The sequence below is a fragment of the Petromyzon marinus genome, unplaced genomic scaffold (genome assembly GCF_048934315.1).
Source record: "Petromyzon marinus isolate PM22_M1 ecotype Great Lakes invasive population unplaced genomic scaffold, UKy_Petmar_22M1.pri1.0 PM_G_Scaffold_3, whole genome shotgun sequence".
Lineage (NCBI taxonomy): Eukaryota > Metazoa > Chordata > Hyperoartia > Petromyzontiformes > Petromyzontidae > Petromyzon > Petromyzon marinus.
The window spans coordinates 7344295-7363462 of NW_027422872.1; positions in this window are offsets into that span (position 1 = coordinate 7344295).

A 19168-nucleotide genomic window follows, 5' to 3' on the forward strand; every position below is an offset into this window, starting at 1 on the left:
CTCACTTGGAAGTCACCTATACAACATGGCAACCAGCACAATGTCCCCCATGCAATATGCCTGACTTGGAAGTCACCTATACAACATGGCAAGCAGCACAATGTCCCCCATGCAATATGGCTGACTTGGAAGTCACCTATACAAGACAACCAGCACAATGTCCCCCATGCAATATGGCTGACTTGGAAGTCACCTATACAACATGGCAACCAGCACAATGTCCCCCATGCAATATGGCTGACTTGGAAGTCACCTATACAATACAACCAGCACAATGTCCCCCAAGCAATATGGCTGACTTGGAAGTCACCTATAGAACATGGCCACCAGCACAATGTCCCCCATGCAATATGGCTGACTTGGAAGTCACCTATACAAGACAACCAGCACAATGTCCCCCATGCAATATGGCTGACTTGGAAGTCACCTATAGAACATGGCCACCAGCACAATGTCCCCCATGCAATATGGCTGACTTGGAAGTCACCTATAGGACAATGCAACCAGCACAATGTCCCCCATGCAATATGGCTGACTTGGAAGTCACCTATAGAACATGGCCACCAGCACAATGTCCCCCAAGCAATATGGCTCACTTGGAAGTCACCTATACAATACAACCAGCACAACGTCCCCCAAGCAATATGGCTGACTTGGAAGTCACCTATACAAGACAACCAGCACAATGTCCCCCATGCGATATGGCTGACTTGGAAGTCACCTATACGACATGGCCACCAGCACAATGTCCCCCATGCAATATGGCTGACTTGGAAGTCACCTATACAATACAACAAGCACAATGTCCCCCATGCAATATGGCTGACTTGGAAGTCACCTATACAATACAACCAGCACAATGTCCCTCATGCAATATGGCTGATTTGGAAGTCACCTATACAACACAACCAGCACAATGTCCCCCATGCAATATGGCTGACTTGGAAGTCACCTATACAAGACAACCAGCACAATGTCCCCCATGCAATATGGCTGACTTGGAAGTCACCTATACAACACAACCAGCACAATGTCCCCCAAGCAATATGGCTCACTTGGAAGTCACTTATACAACATGGCAACCAGCACAATGTCCCCCATGCAATATGCCTGACTTGGAAGTCACCTATACAACATGGCAACCAGCACAATGTCCCCCATGCAATATGGCTGACTTGGAAGTCACCTATACAATACAACCAGCACAATGTCCCCCAAGCAATATGGCTGACTTGGAAGTCACCTATAGAACATGGCCACCAGCACAATGTCCCACATGCAATATGGCTGACTTGGAAGTCACCTATACAAGACAACCAGCACAATGTCCCCCATGCAATATGGCTGACTTGGAAGTCAACTATAGAACATGGCCACCAGCACAATGTCCCCCATGCAATATGGCTGACTTGGAAGTCACCTATAGGACAATGCAACCAGCACAATGTCCCCCATGCAATATGGCTGACTTGGAAGTCACCTATAGAACATGGCCACCAGCACAATGTCCCCCAAGCAATATGGCTCACTTGGAAGTCACCTATACAATACAACCAGCACAATGTCCCCCATGCAATATGGCTGACTTGGAAGTCACCTATACAATACAACCAGCACAATGTCCCAAATGCAATATGGCTGACTTGGAAGTCACCTATAGAACATGGCCACCAGCACAATGTCCCCCATGCAATATGGCTGACTTGGAAGTCACCTATAGAACATGGCCACCAGCACAATGTCCCCCAAGCAATATGGCTGACTTGGAAGTTACCTATACAACATGGCCACCAGCACAATGTCCCCCATGCAACACGGCTGACTTGGAAGTCACCTATACAAGACAACCAGCACAATGTCCCCCATGCAATATGGCTGACTTGGAAGTCACCTATACAACACAACCAGCACAATGTCCCCCAAGCAATATGGCTCACTTGGAAGTCACCTATACAACATGGCAACCAGCACAATGTCCCCCATGCAATATGGCTGACTTGGAAGTCACCTATACAATACAACCAGCACAATGTCCCCCAAGAAATATGGCTGACTTGGAAGTCACCTATAGAACATGGCCACCAGCACAATGTCCCCCATGCAATATGGCTGACTTGGAAGTCACCTATACAAGACAAACAGCACAATGTCCCCCATGCAATATGGCTGACTTGGAAGTCACCTATAGAACATGGCCACCAGCACAATGTCCCCCATGCAATATGGCTGACTTGGAAGTCACCTATACAACATGGCAACCAGCACAATGTCCCCCAAGCAATATGGCTGACTTGGAAGTCACCTATAGAACATGGCCACCAGCACAATGTCCCCCAAGCAATATGGCTGACTTGGAAGTCACCTATAGAACATGGCAACCAGCACAATGTCCCCCAAGCAATATGGCTGACTTGGAAGTCACCTATACAAGACAACCAGCACAATGTCCCCCATGCAATATGGCTGACTTGGAAGTCACCTATAGGACATGGCAACCAGCACAATGTCCCCCATGCAATATGGCTGACTTGGAAGTCACCTATACATACAACCAGCACAATGTCCCCCATGCAATATGGCTGACTTGGAAGTCACCTATACAATACAACCAGCACATTGTCCCCCATGCAATATGGCTGAATTGGAAGTCACCTATAGAAAATGGCAACCAGCACAATGTCCCCCAAGCAATATGGCTGACTTGGAAGTCACCTATACAAGACAACCAGCACAATGTCCCCCATGCAATATGGCTGACTTGGAAGTCACCTATACAATACAACCAGCACAATGTCCCCCATGCAATATGGCTGACTTGGAAGTCACCTATACAATACAACCAGCACAATGTCCCCCATGCAATATGGCTGACTTGGAAGTCACCTATACAACACAACCAGCACAATGTCCCCCATGCAATATGGCTGACTTGGAAGTCACCTAAAGAACACAACCAGCACAATGTCCCCCATGCAATATGGCTGACTTGGAAGTCATCTATAGAACATGGCCACCAGCACAATGTCCCCCATGCAATATGGCTCACTTGGAAGTCACCTATACAATACAACCAGCACAATGTCCCCCATGCAATATGGCTGACTTGGAAGTCACCTATACAATACAACCAGCACAATGTCCCCCATGCAATATGGCTGACTTGGAAGTCACCTATACAACACAACCAGCACAATGTCCCCCATACAATATGGCTGACTTGGAAGTCACCTATACAACACAACCAGCACAATGTCCCCCATGCAATATGGCTCACTTGAAAGTCACCTATACAACATGGCAACCAGCACAATGTCCCCCATGCAATATGGCTCACTTGGAAGTCACCTATACAATACAACCAGCACAATGTCCCCCATGCAATATGGCTGACTTGGAAGTCACCTATACAATACAACCAGCACAATGTCCCCCATGCAATATGGCTGACTTGGAAGTCACCTATACAACACAACCAGCACAATGTCCCCCATGCAATATGGCTGACTTGGAAGTCACCTATACAACACAACCAGCACAATGTCCCCCATGCAATATGGCTCACTTGAAAGTCACCTATACAACATGGCAACCAGCACAATGTCCCCCATGCAATATGGCTGACTTGGAAGTCACCTATACAACATGGCAACCAGCACAATGTCCCCCATGCAATATGGCTGACTTGGAAGTCACCTATACAACATGGCAACCAGCACAATTTCCCCCATGTAATATGGCTGACTTGGAAGTCACCTATACAAGACAACCAGCACAATGTCCGCCAAGCAATATGGCTGACTTGGAAGTCACCTATACAAGACAACCAGCACAATGTCCTCCATGCAATATGGCTGACTTGGAAGTCACCTATACAAGACAACCAGCACAATGTCCTCCAAGTAATATGGCTGACTTGGAAGTCACCTATAGAACATGGCCACCAGCACAATGTCCCCCAAGCAATATGGCTCACTTGGAAGTCACCTATACAACATGGCAACCAGCACAATGTCCCCCATGCAATATGGCTGACTTGGAAGTCACCTATAGAACATGGCCACCTGCACAATGTCCCCCATGCAACACGACTGACTTGGAAGTCACCTATACAAGACAACCAGCACAATGTCCCCTATGCAATATGGCTGACTTGGAAGACACCTATACAACACAACCAGCACAATGTCCCCCAAGCAATATGGCTCACTTGGAAGTCACCTATACAACATGGCAACCAGCACAATGTCCCCCATGCAATATGGCTGACTTGGAAGTCACCTATACAACATGGCAACCAGCACAATTTCCCCCATGTAATATGGCTGACTTGGAAGTCACCTATACAAGACAACCAGCACAATGTCCGCCAAGCAATATGGCTGACTTGGAAGTCACCTATACAAGACAACCAGCACAATGTCCTCCATGCAATATGGCTGACTTGGAAGTCACCTATACAAGACAACCAGCACAATGTCCTCCAAGCAATATGGCTGACTTGGAAGTCACCTATAGAACATGGCCACCAGCACAATGTCCCCCAAGCAATATGGCTCACTTGGAAGTCACCTATACAACATGGCAACCAGCACAATGTCCCCCATGCAATATGGCTGACTTGGAAGTCACCTATAGAACATGGCCACCTGCACAATGTCCCCCATGCAACACGACTGACTTGGAAGTCACCTATACAAGACAACCAGCACAATGTCCCCTATGCAATATGGCTGCCTTGGAAGACACCTATACAACACAACCAGCACAATGTCCCCCAAGCAATATGGCTCACTTGGAAGTCACCTATACAACATGGCAACCAGCACAATGTCCCCCATGCAATATGCCTGACTTGGAAGTCACCTATACAACATGGCAAGCAGCACAATGTCCCCCATGCAATATGGCTGACTTGGAAGTCACCTATACAAGACAACCAGCACAATGTCCCCCATGCAATATGGCTGACTTGGAAGTCACCTATACAACATGGCAACCAGCACAATGTCCCCCATGCAATATGGCTGACTTGGAAGTCACCTATACAATACAACCAGCACAATGTCCCCCAAGCAATATGGCTGACTTGGAAGTCACCTATAGAACATGGCCACCAGCACAATGTCCCCCATGCAATATGGCTGACTTGGAAGTCACCTATACAAGACAACCAGCACAATGTCCCCCATGCAATATGGCTGACTTGGAAGTCACCTATTGAACATGGCCACCAGCACAATGTCCCCCATGCAATATGGCTGACTTGGAAGTCACCTATAGGACAATGCAACCAGCACAATGTCCCCCATGCAATATGGCTGACTTGGAAGTCACCTATAGAACATGGCCACCAGCACAATGTCCCCCAAGCAATATGGCTCACTTGGAAGTCACCTATACAATACAACCAGCACAATGTCCCCCATGCAATATGGCTGACTTGGAAGTCACCTATACAATACAACCAGCACAATGTCCCAAATGCAATATGGCTGACTTGGAAGTCACCTATAGCACATGGCCACCAGCACAATGTCCCCCATGCAATATGGCTGACTTGGAAGTCACCTATACAACATGGCAACCAGCACAATGTCCCCCATGCAATATGGCTGACTTGGAAGTCACCTATACAAGACAACCAGCACAATGTCCCCCATGCAATATGGCTGACTTGGAAGTCACCTATACGACATGGCCACCAGCACAATGTCCCCCATGCAATATGGCTGACTTGGAAGTCACCTATACAATACAACCAGCACAATGTCCCCCATGCAATATGGCTGACTTGGAAGTCACCTATACAATACAACCAGCACAATGTCCCCCATACAATATGGCTGACTTGGAAGTCACCTATACAAGACAACCAGCACAATGTCCCAAATGCAATATGGCTGACTTGGAAGTCACCTATAGAACATGGACACCAGCACAATGTCCCCCATGCAACACGGCTGACTTGGAAGTCACCTATACAAGACAACCAGCACAATGTCCCCCATGCAATATGGCTGACTTGGAAGTCACCTATACAACACAACCAGCACAATGTCCACCAAGCAATATGGCTCACTTGGAAGTCACCTATACAACATGGCAACCAGCACAATGTCCCCCATGCAATATGCCTGACTTGGAAGTCACCTATACAACATGGCAACCAGCACAATGTCCCCCATGCAATATGGCTGACTTGGAAGTCACCTATACAAGACAACCAGCACAATGTCCCCCATGCAATATGGCTGACTTGGAAGTCACCTATACAGCATGGCAACCAGCACAATGTCCCCCATGCAATATGGCTGACTTGGAAGTCACCTATACAATACAACCAGCACAATGTCCCCCAAGCAATATGGCTGACTTGGAAGTCACCTATAGAACATGGCCACCAGCACAATGTCCCCCATGCAATATGGCTGACTTGGAAGTCACCTATAAAAGACAACCAGCACAATGTCCCCCATGCAATATGGCTGACTTGGAAGTCACCTATAGAACATGGCCACCAGCACAATGTCCCCCATGCAATATGGCTGACTTGGAAGTCACCTATAGGACAATGCAACCAGCACAATGTCCCCCATGCAATATGGCTGACTTGGAAGTCACCTATAGAACATGGCCACCAGCACAATGTCCCCCAAGCAATATGGCTCACTTGGAAGTCACCTATACAATACAACCAGCACAATGTCCCCCATGCAATATGGCTGACTTGGAAGTCACCTATACAATACAACCAGCACAATGTCCCAAATGCAATATGGCTGACTTGGAAGTCACCTATAGGACAATGCAACCAGCACAATGTCCCCCATGCAATATGGCTGACTTGGAAGTCACCTATAGAACATGGCCACCAGCACAATGTCCCCCAAGCAATATGGCTCACTTGGAAGTCACCTATACAATACAACCAGCACAACGTCCCCCAAGCAATATGGCTGACTTGGAAGTCACCTATACAAGACAACCAGCACAATGTCCGCCATGCAATATGGCTGACTTGGAAGTCACCTATACGACATGGCCACCAGCACAATGTCCCCCATGCAATATGGCTGACTTGGAAGTCACCTATACAATACAACAAGCACAATGTCCCCCATGCAATATGGCTGACTTGGAAGTCACCTATACAATACAACCAGCACAATGTCCCTCATGCAATATGGCTGATTTGGAAGTCACCTATACAACACAACCAGCACAATGTCCCCCATGCAATATGGCTGACTTGGAAGTCACCTATACAAGACAACCAGCACAATGTCCCCCATGCAATATGGCTGACTTGGAAGTCACCTATACAACACAACCAGCACAATGTCCCCCAAGCAATATGGCTCACTTGGAAGTCACCTATACAACATGGCAACCAGCACCATGTCCCCCATGCAATATGCCTGACTTGGAAGTCACCTATACAACATGGCAACCAGCACAATGTCCCCCATGCAATATGGCTGACTTGGAAGTCACCTATACAACACAACCAGCACAATGTCCCCCAAGCAATATGGCTCACTTGGAAGTCACCTATACAACATGGCAACCAGCACCATGTCCCCCATGCAATATGCCTGACTTGGAAGTCACCTATACAACATGGCAACCAGCACAATGTCCCCCATGCAATATGGCTGACTTGGAAGTCACCTATACAACACAACCAGCACAATGTCCCCCAAGCAATATGGCTCACTTGGAAGTCACCTATACAACATGGCAACCAGCACCATGTCCCCCATGCAATATGCCTGACTTGGAAGTCACCTATACAACATGGCAACCAGCACCATGTCCCCCATGCAATATGCCTGACTTGGAAGTCACCTATACAACATGGCAACCAGCACAATGTCCCCCAAGCAATATGGCTGACTTGGAAGTCACCTATAGAACATGGCCACCAGCACAATGTCCCACATGCAATATGGCTGACTTGGAAGTCACCTATACAAGACAACCAGCACAATGTCCCCCATGCAATATGGCTGACTTGGAAGTCAACTATAGAACATGGCCACCAGCACAATGTCCCCCATGCAATATGGCTGACTTGGAAGTCACCTATAGGACAATGCAACCAGCACAATGTCCCCCATGCAATATGGCTGACTTGGAAGTCACCTATAGAACATGGCCACCAGCACAATGTCCCCCAAGCAATATGGCTCACTTGGAAGTCACCTATACAATACAACCAGCACAATGTCCCCCATGCAATATGGCTGACTTGGAAGTCACCTATACAATACAACCAGCACAATGTCCCAAATGCAATATGGCTGACTTGGAAGTCACCTATAGAACATGGCCACCAGCACAATGTCCCCCATGCAATATGGCTGACTTGGAAGTCACCTATACAACATGGCAACCAGCACAATGTCCCCCAAGCAATATGGCTCACTTGGAAGTCACCTATACAACATGGCAACCAGCACCATGTCCCCCATGCAATATGCCTGACTTGGAAGTCACCTATACAACATGGCAACCAGCACAATGTCCCCCATGCAATATGGCTGACTTGGAAGTCACCTATACAACACAACCAGCACAATGTCCCCCAAGCAATATGGCTCACTTGGAAGTCACCTATACAACATGGCAACCAGCACCATGTCCCCCATGCAATATGCCTGACTTGGAAGTCACCTATACAACATGGCAACCAGCACCATGTCCCCTATGCAATATGCCTGACTTGGAAGTCACCTATACAACATGGCAACCAGCACAATGTCCCCCAAGCAATATGGCTGACTTGGAAGTCACCTATAGAACATGGCCACCAGCACAATGTCCCACATGCAATATGGCTGACTTGGAAGTCACCTATACAAGACAACCAGCACAATGTCCCCCATGCAATATGGCTGACTTGGAAGTCAACTATAGAACATGGCCACCAGCACAATGTCCCCCATGCAATATGGCTGACTTGGAAGTCACCTATAGGACAATGCAACCAGCACAATGTCCCCCATGCAATATGGCTGACTTGGAAGTCACCTATAGAACATGGCCACCAGCACAATGTCCCCCAAGCAATATGGCTCACTTGGAAGTCACCTATACAATACAACCAGCACAATGTCCCCCATGCAATATGGCTGACTTGGAAGTCACCTATACAATACAACCAGCACAATGTCCCAAATGCAATATGGCTGACTTGGAAGTCACCTATAGAACATGGCCACCAGCACAATGTCCCCCATGCAATATGGCTGACTTGGAAGTCACCTATACAACATGGCAACCAGCACAATGTCCCCCAAGCAATATGGCTCACTTGGAAGTCACCTATACAACATGGCAACCAGCACAATGTCCCCCATGCAATATGGTTGACTTGGAAGTCACCTATAGAACATGGCCACCAGCACAATGTCCCCCATGCAACACGACTGACTTGGAAGTCACCTATACAAGACAACCAGCACAATGTCCCCCATGCAATATGGCTGACTTGGAAGACACCTATACAACACAACCAGCACAATGTCCCCCAAGCAATATGGCTCACTTGGAAGTCACCTATACAACATGGCAACCAGCACAATGTCCCCCATGCAATATGCCTGACTTGGAAGTCACCTATACAACATGGCAAGCAGCACAATGTCCCCCATGCAATATGGCTGACTTGGAAGTCACCTATACAAGACAACCAGCACAATGTCCCCCATGCAATATGGCTGACTTGGAAGTCACCTATACAACATGGCAACCAGCACAATGTCCCCCATGCAATATGGCTGACTTGGAAGTCACCTATACAATACAACCAGCACAATGTCCCCCAAGCAATATGGCTGACTTGGAAGTCACCTATAGAACATGGCCACCAGCACAATGTCCCCCATGCAATATGGCTGACTTGGAAGTCACCTATAGAACATGGCCACCAGCACAATGTCCCCCATGCAATATGGCTGACTTGGAAGTCACCTATAGGACAATGCAACCAGCACAATGTCCCCCATGCAATATGGCTGACTTGGAAGTCACCTATAGAACATGGCCACCAGCACAATGTCCCCCAAGCAATATGGCTCACTTGGAAGTCACCTATACAATACAACCAGCACAACGTCCCCCAAGCAATATGGCTGACTTGGAAGTCACCTATACAAGACAACCAGCACAATGTCCCCCATGCAATATGGCTGACTTGGAAGTCACCTATACGACATGGCCACCAGCACAATGTCCCCCATGCAATATGGCTGACTTGGAAGTCACCTATACAATACAACAAGCACAATGTCCCCCATGCAATATGGCTGACTTGGAAGTCACCTATACAATACAACCAGCACAATGTCCCTCATGCAATATGGCTGATTTGGAAGTCACCTATACAACACAACCAGCACAATGTCCCCCATGCAATATGGCTGACTTGGAAGTCACCTATACAAGACAACCAGCACAATGTCCCCCATGCAATATGGCTGACTTGGAAGTCACCTATACAACACAACCAGCACAATGTCCCCCAAGCAATATGGCTCACTTGGAAGTCACCTATACAACATGGCAACCAGCACAATGTCCCCCATGCAATATGCCTGACTTGGAAGTCACCTATACAACATGGCAACCAGCACAATGTCCCCCATGCAATATGGCTGACTTGGAAGTCACCTATACAATACAACCAGCACAATGTCCCCCAAGCAATATGGCTGACTTGGAAGTCACCTATAGAACATGGCCACCAGCACAATGTCCCACATGCAATATGGCTGACTTGGAAGTCACCTATAGAACATGGCCACCAGCACAATGTCCCCCATGCAACACGACTGACTTGGAAGTCACCTATACAAGACAACCAGCACAATGTCCCCCATGCAATATGGCTGACTTGGAAGACACCTATACAACACAACCAGCACAATGTCCCCCAAGCAATATGGCTCACTTGGAAGTCACCTATACAACATGGCAACCAGCACAATGTCCCCCATGCAATATGCCTGACTTGGAAGTCACCTATACAACATGGCAAGCAGCACAATGTCCCCCATGCAATATGGCTGACTTGGAAGTCACCTATACAAGACAACCAGCACAATGTCCCCCATGCAATATGGCTGACTTGGAAGTCACCTATACAACATGGCAACCAGCACAATGTCCCCCATGCAATATGGCTGACTTGGAAGTCACCTATACAATACAACCAGCACAATGTCCCCCAAGCAATATGGCTGACTTGGAAGTCACCTATAGAACATGGCCACCAGCACAATGTCCCCCATGCAATATGGCTGACTTGGAAGTCACCTATACAAGACAACCAGCACAATGTCCCCCATGCAATATGGCTGACTTGGAAGTCACCTATAGAACATGGCCACCAGCACAATGTCCCCCATGCAATATGGCTGACTTGGAAGTCACCTATAGGACAATGCAACCAGCACAATGTCCCCCATGCAATATGGCTGACTTGGAAGTCACCTATAGAACATGGCCACCAGCACAATGTCCCCCAAGCAATATGGCTCACTTGGAAGTCACCTATACAATACAACCAGCACAACGTCCCCCAAGCAATATGGCTGACTTGGAAGTCACCTATACAAGACAACCAGCACAATGTCCCCCATGCGATATGGCTGACTTGGAAGTCACCTATACGACATGGCCACCAGCACAATGTCCCCCATGCAATATGGCTGACTTGGAAGTCACCTATACAATACAACAAGCACAATGTCCCCCATGCAATATGGCTGACTTGGAAGTCACCTATACAATACAACCAGCACAATGTCCCTCATGCAATATGGCTGATTTGGAAGTCACCTATACAACACAACCAGCACAATGTCCCCCATGCAATATGGCTGACTTGGAAGTCACCTATACAAGACAACCAGCACAATGTCCCCCATGCAATATGGCTGACTTGGAAGTCACCTATACAACACAACCAGCACAATGTCCCCCAAGCAATATGGCTCACTTGGAAGTCACTTATACAACATGGCAACCAGCACAATGTCCCCCATGCAATATGCCTGACTTGGAAGTCACCTATACAACATGGCAACCAGCACAATGTCCCCCATGCAATATGGCTGAATTGGAAGTCACCTATACAATACAACCAGCACAATGTCCCCCAAGCAATATGGCTGACTTGGAAGTCACCTATAGAACATGGCCACCAGCACAATGTCCCACATGCAATATGGCTGACTTGGAAGTCACCTATACAAGACAACCAGCACAATGTCCCCCATGCAATATGGCTGACTTGGAAGTCAACTATAGAACATGGCCACCAGCACAATGTCCCCCATGCAATATGGCTGACTTGGAAGTCACCTATAGGACAATGCAACCAGCACAATGTCCCCCATGCAATATGGCTGACTTGGAAGTCACCTATAGAACATGGCCACCAGCACAATGTCCCCCAAGCAATATGGCTCACTTGGAAGTCACCTATACAATACAACCAGCACAATGTCCCCCATGCAATATGGCTGACTTGGAAGTCACCTATACAATACAACCAGCACAATGTCCCAAATGCAATATGGCTGACTTGGAAGTCACCTATAGAACATGGCCACCAGCACAATGTCCCCCATGCAATATGGCTGACTTGGAAGTCACCTATAGAACATGGCCACCAGCACAATGTCCCCCAAGCAATATGGCTGACTTGGAAGTTACCTATACAACATGGCCACCAGCACAATGTCCCCCATGCAACACGGCTGACTTGGAAGTCACCTATACAAGACAACCAGCACAATGTCCCCCATGCAATATGGCTGACTTGGAAGTCACCTATACAACACAACCAGCACAATGTCCCCCAAGCAATATGGCTCACTTGGAAGTCACCTATACAACATGGCAACCAGCACAATGTCCCCCATGCAATATGGCTGACTTGGAAGTCACCTATACAATACAACCAGCACAATGTCCCCCAAGAAATATGGCTGACTTGGAAGTCACCTATAGAACATGGCCACCAGCACAATGTCCCCCATGCAATATGGCTGACTTGGAAGTCACCTATACAAGACAAACAGCACAATGTCCCCCATGCAATATGGCTGACTTGGAAGTCACCTATAGAACATGGCCACCAGCACAATGTCCCCCATGCAATATGGCTGACTTGGAAGTCACCTATACAACATGGCAACCAGCACAATGTCCCCCAAGCAATATGGCTGACTTGGAAGTCACCTATAGAACATGGCCACCAGCACAATGTCCCCCAAGCAATATGGCTGACTTGGAAGTCACCTATAGAACATGGCAACCAGCACAATGTCCCCCAAGCAATATGGCTGACTTGGAAGTCACCTATACAAGACAACCAGCACAATGTCCCCCATGCAATATGGCTGACTTGGAAGTCACCTATAGGACATGGCAACCAGCACAATGTCCCCCATGCAATATGGCTGACTTGGAAGTCACCTATACATACAACCAGCACAATGTCCCCCATGCAATATGGCTGACTTGGAAGTCACCTATACAATACAACCAGCACATTGTCCCCCATGCAATATGGCTGAATTGGAAGTCACCTATAGAAAATGGCAACCAGCACAATGTCCCCCAAGCAATATGGCTGACTTGGAAGTCACCTATACAAGACAACCAGCACAATGTCCCCCATGCAATATGGCTGACTTGGAAGTCACCTATACAATACAACCAGCACAATGTCCCCCATGCAATATGGCTGACTTGGAAGTCACCTATACAATACAACCAGCACAATGTCCCCCATGCAATATGGCTGACTTGGAAGTCACCTATACAACACAACCAGCACAATGTCCCCCATGCAATATGGCTGACTTGGAAGTCACCTAAAGAACACAACCAGCACAATGTCCCCCATGCAATATGGCTGACTTGGAAGTCATCTATAGAACATGGCCACCAGCACAATGTCCCCCATGCAATATGGCTCACTTGGAAGTCACCTATACAATACAACCAGCACAATGTCCCCCATGCAATATGGCTGACTTGGAAGTCACCTATACAATACAACCAGCACAATGTCCCCCATGCAATATGGCTGACTTGGAAGTCACCTATACAACACAACCAGCACAATGTCCCCCATACAATATGGCTGACTTGGAAGTCACCTATACAACACAACCAGCACAATGTCCCCCATGCAATATGGCTCACTTGAAAGTCACCTATACAACATGGCAACCAGCACAATGTCCCCCATGCAATATGGCTCACTTGGAAGTCACCTATACAATACAACCAGCACAATGTCCCCCATGCAATATGGCTGACTTGGAAGTCACCTATACAATACAACGAGCACAATGTCCCCCATGCAATATGGCTGACTTGGAAGTCACCTATACAACACAACCAGCACAATGTCCCCCATGCAATATGGCTGACTTGGAAGTCACCTATACAACACAACCAGCACAATGTCCCCCATGCAATATGGCTCACTTGAAAGTCACCTATACAACATGGCAACCAGCACAATGTCCCCCATGCAATATGGCTGACTTGGAAGTCACCTATACAACATGGCAACCAGCACAATGTCCCCCATGCAATATGGCTGACTTGGAAGTCACCTATACAACATGGCAACCAGCACAATTTCCCCCATGTAATATGGCTGACTTGGAAGTCACCTATACAAGACAACCAGCACAATGTCCGCCAAGCAATATGGCTGACTTGGAAGTCACCTATACAAGACAACCAGCACAATGTCCTCCATGCAATATGGCTGACTTGGAAGTCACCTATACAAGACAACCAGCACAATGTCCTCCAAGTAATATGGCTGACTTGGAAGTCACCTATAGAACATGTCCACCAGCACAATGTCCCCCAAGCAATATGGCTCACTTGGAAGTCACCTATACAACATGGCAACCAGCACAATGTCCCCCATGCAATATGGCTGACTTGGAAGTCACCTATAGAACATGGCCACCTGCACAATGTCCCCCATGCAACACGACTGACTTGGAAGTCACCTATACAAGACAACCAGCACAATGTCCCCTATGCAATATGGCTGACTTGGAAGACACCTATACAACACAACCAGCACAATGTCCCCCAAGCAATATGGCTCACTTGGAAGTCACCTATACAACATGGCAACCAGCACAATGTCCCCCATGCAATATGGCTGACTTGGAAGTCACCTATACAACATGGCAACCAGCACAATTTCCCCCATGTAATATGGCTGACTTGGAAGTCACCTATACAAGACAACCAGCACAATGTCCGCCAAGCAATATGGCTGACTTGGAAGTCACCTATACAAGACAACCAGCACAATGTCCTCCATGCAATATGGCTGACTTGGAAGTCACCTATACAAGACAACCAGCACAATGTCCTCCAAGCAATATGGCTGACTTGGAAGTCACCTATAGAACATGGCCACCAGCACAATGTCCCCCAAGCAATATGGCTCACTTGGAAGTCACCTATACAACATGGCAACCAGCACAATGTCCCCCATGCAATATGGCTGACTTGGAAGTCACCTATAGAACATGGCCACCTGCACAATGTCCCCCATGCAACACGACTGACTTGGAAGTCACCTATACAAGACAACCAGCACAATGTCCCCTATGCAATATGGCTGCCTTGGAAGACACCTATACAACACAACCAGCACAATGTCCCCCAAGCAATATGGCTCACTTGGAAGTCACCTATACAACATGGCAACCAGCACAATGTCCCCCATGCAATATGCCTGACTTGGAAGTCACCTATACAACATGGCAAGCAGCACAATGTCCCCCATGCAATATGGCTGACTTGGAAGTCACCTATACAAGACAACCAGCACAATGTCCCCCATGCAATATGGCTGACTTGGAAGTCACCTATACAACATGGCAACCAGCACAATGTCCCCCATGCAATATGGCTGACTTGGAAGTCACCTATACAATACAACCAGCACAATGTCCCCCAAGCAATATGGCTGACTTGGAAGTCACCTATAGAACATGGCCACCAGCACAATGTCCCCCATGCAATATGGCTGACTTGGAAGTCACCTATACAAGACAACCAGCACAATGTCCCCCATGCAATATGGCTGACTTGGAAGTCACCTATTGAACATGGCCACCAGCACAATGTCCCCCATGCAATATGGCTGACTTGGAAGTCACCTATAGGACAATGCAACCAGCACAATGTCCCCCATGCAATATGGCTGACTTGGAAGTCACCTATAGAACATGGCCACCAGCACAATGTCCCCCAAGCAATATGGCTCACTTGGAAGTCACCTATACAATACAACCAGCACAATGTCCCCCATGCAATATGGCTGACTTGGAAGTCACCTATACAATACAACCAGCACAATGTCCCAAATGCAATATGGCTGACTTGGAAGTCACCTATAGCACATGGCCACCAGCACAATGTCCCCCATGCAATATGGCTGACTTGGAAGTCACCTATACAACATGGCAACCAGCACAATGTCCCCCATGCAATATGGCTGACTTGGAAGTCACCTATACAAGACAACCAGCACAATGTCCCCCATGCAATATGGCTGACTTGGAAGTCACCTATACGACATGGCCACCAGCACAATGTCCCCCATGCAATATGGCTGACTTGGAAGTCACCTATACAATACAACCAGCACAATGTCCCCCATGCAATATGGCTGACTTGGAAGTCACCTATACAATACAACCAGCACAATGTCCCCCATACAATATGGCTGACTTGGAAGTCACCTATACAAGACAACCAGCACAATGTCCCAAATGCAATATGGCTGACTTGGAAGTCACCTATAGAACATGGACACCAGCACAATGTCCCCCATGCAACACGGCTGACTTGGAAGTCACCTATACAAGACAACCAGCACAATGTCCCCCATGCAATATGGCTGACTTGGAAGTCACCTATACAACACAACCAGCACAATGTCCACCAAGCAATATGGCTCACTTGGAAGTCACCTATACAACATGGCAACCAGCACAATGTCCCCCATGCAATATGCCTGACTTGGAAGTCACCTATACAACATGGCAACCAGCACAGTGTCCCCCATGCAATATGGCTGACTTGGAAGTCACCTATACAAGACAACCAGCACAATGTCCCCCATGCAATATGGCTGACTTGGAAGTCACCTATACAGCATGGCAACCAGCACAATGTCCCCCATGCAATATGGCTGACTTGGAAGTCACCTATACAATACAACCAGCACAATGTCCCCCAAGCAATATGGCTGACTTGGAAGTCACCTATAGAACATGGCCACCAGCACAATGTCCCCCATGCAATATGGCTGACTTGGAAGTCACCTATAAAAGACAACCAGCACAATGTCCCCCATGCAATATGGCTGACTTGGAAGTCACCTATAGAACATGGCCACCAGCACAATGTCCCCCATGCAATATGGCTGACTTGGAAGTCACCTATAGGACAATGCAACCAGCACAATGTCCCCCATGCAATATGGCTGACTTGGAAGTCACCTATAGAACATGGCCACCAGCACAATGTCCCCCAAGCAATATGGCTCACTTGGAAGTCACCTATACAATACAACCAGCACAATGTCCCCCATGCAATATGGCTGACTTGGAAGTCACCTATACAATACAACCAGCACAATGTCCCAAATGCAATATGGCTGACTTGGAAGTCACCTATAGAACATGGCCACCAGCACAATGTCCCCCATGCAATATGGCTGACTTGGAAGTCACCTATACAACATGGCAACCAGCACAACGTCCCCCATGCAATATGGCTGACTTGGAAGTCACCTATACAATACAACCAGCACAATGTCCCCCAAGCAATATGGCTGACTTGGAAGTCACCTATACAAGACAACCAGCACAATGTCCCCCATGCAATATGGCTGACTTGGAAGTCACCTATACGACATGGCCAACAGCACAATGTCCCCCATGCAATATGGCTGACTTGGAAGTCACCTATACAATACAACCAGCACAATGTCCCCCATGCAATATGGCTGACTTGGAAGTCACCTATACAATACAACCAGCACAATGTCCCCCATGCAATATGGCTGATTTGGAAGTCACCTATACAACACAACCAGCACAATGTCCCCCATGCAATATGGCTGACTTGGAAGTCACCTATACAAGACAACCAGCACAATGTCCCCCATGCAATATGGCTGATTTGGAAGTCACCTATACAAGACAACCAGCACAATGTCCCCCATGCAATATGGCTGACTTGGAAGTCACCTATAGAACATGGCCACCAGCACAATGTCCCCCATGCAATATGGCAGACTTGGAAGTCACCTATACAACATGGCAACCAGCACAATGTCCCCCAAGCAATATGGCTGACTTGGAAGTCACCTATACAACATGGCAACCAGCACAATGTCCCCCAAGCAATATGGCTGACTTGGAAGTCACCTATAGAACATGGCAACTAGCACAATGTCCCCCAAGCAATATGGCTGACTTAAAAGTCACCTATACAAGACAACCAGCACAATTTCCCCCATGCAATATGGCTGACTTGGAAGTCACCTATAGGACATCGCAACCAGCACAATGTCCCCCATGCAATATGGCTGACTTGGAAGTCACCTATACAACATGGCAACCAGCACAATGTCCCCCATGCAATATGGCTGACTTGGAAGTCACCTATACAATACAACCAGCACAATGTCCCCCATGCAACACGGCTGACTTGGAAGTCACCTATACAATACAACCAGCACAATGTCCCCCATGCAACACGGCTGACTTGGAAGTCACCTATACAAGACAACCAGCACAATGTCCCCCATGCAATATGGCTGACTTGGAAGTCACCTATAGAACATGGCCACCAGCACAATGTCCCCCAAGCAATATGGCTGACTTGGAAGTCACCTATAGAACATGGCAACCAGCACAATGTCCCCCAAGCAATATGGCTGACTTGGAAGTCACCTATACAAGACAACCAGCACAATGTCCCCCATGCAATATGGCTGACTTGGAAGTCACCTATACAATACAACCAGCACAATGTCCCAAATGCAATATGGCTGACTTAGAAGTCACCTATGGAACATGGCCACCAGCAC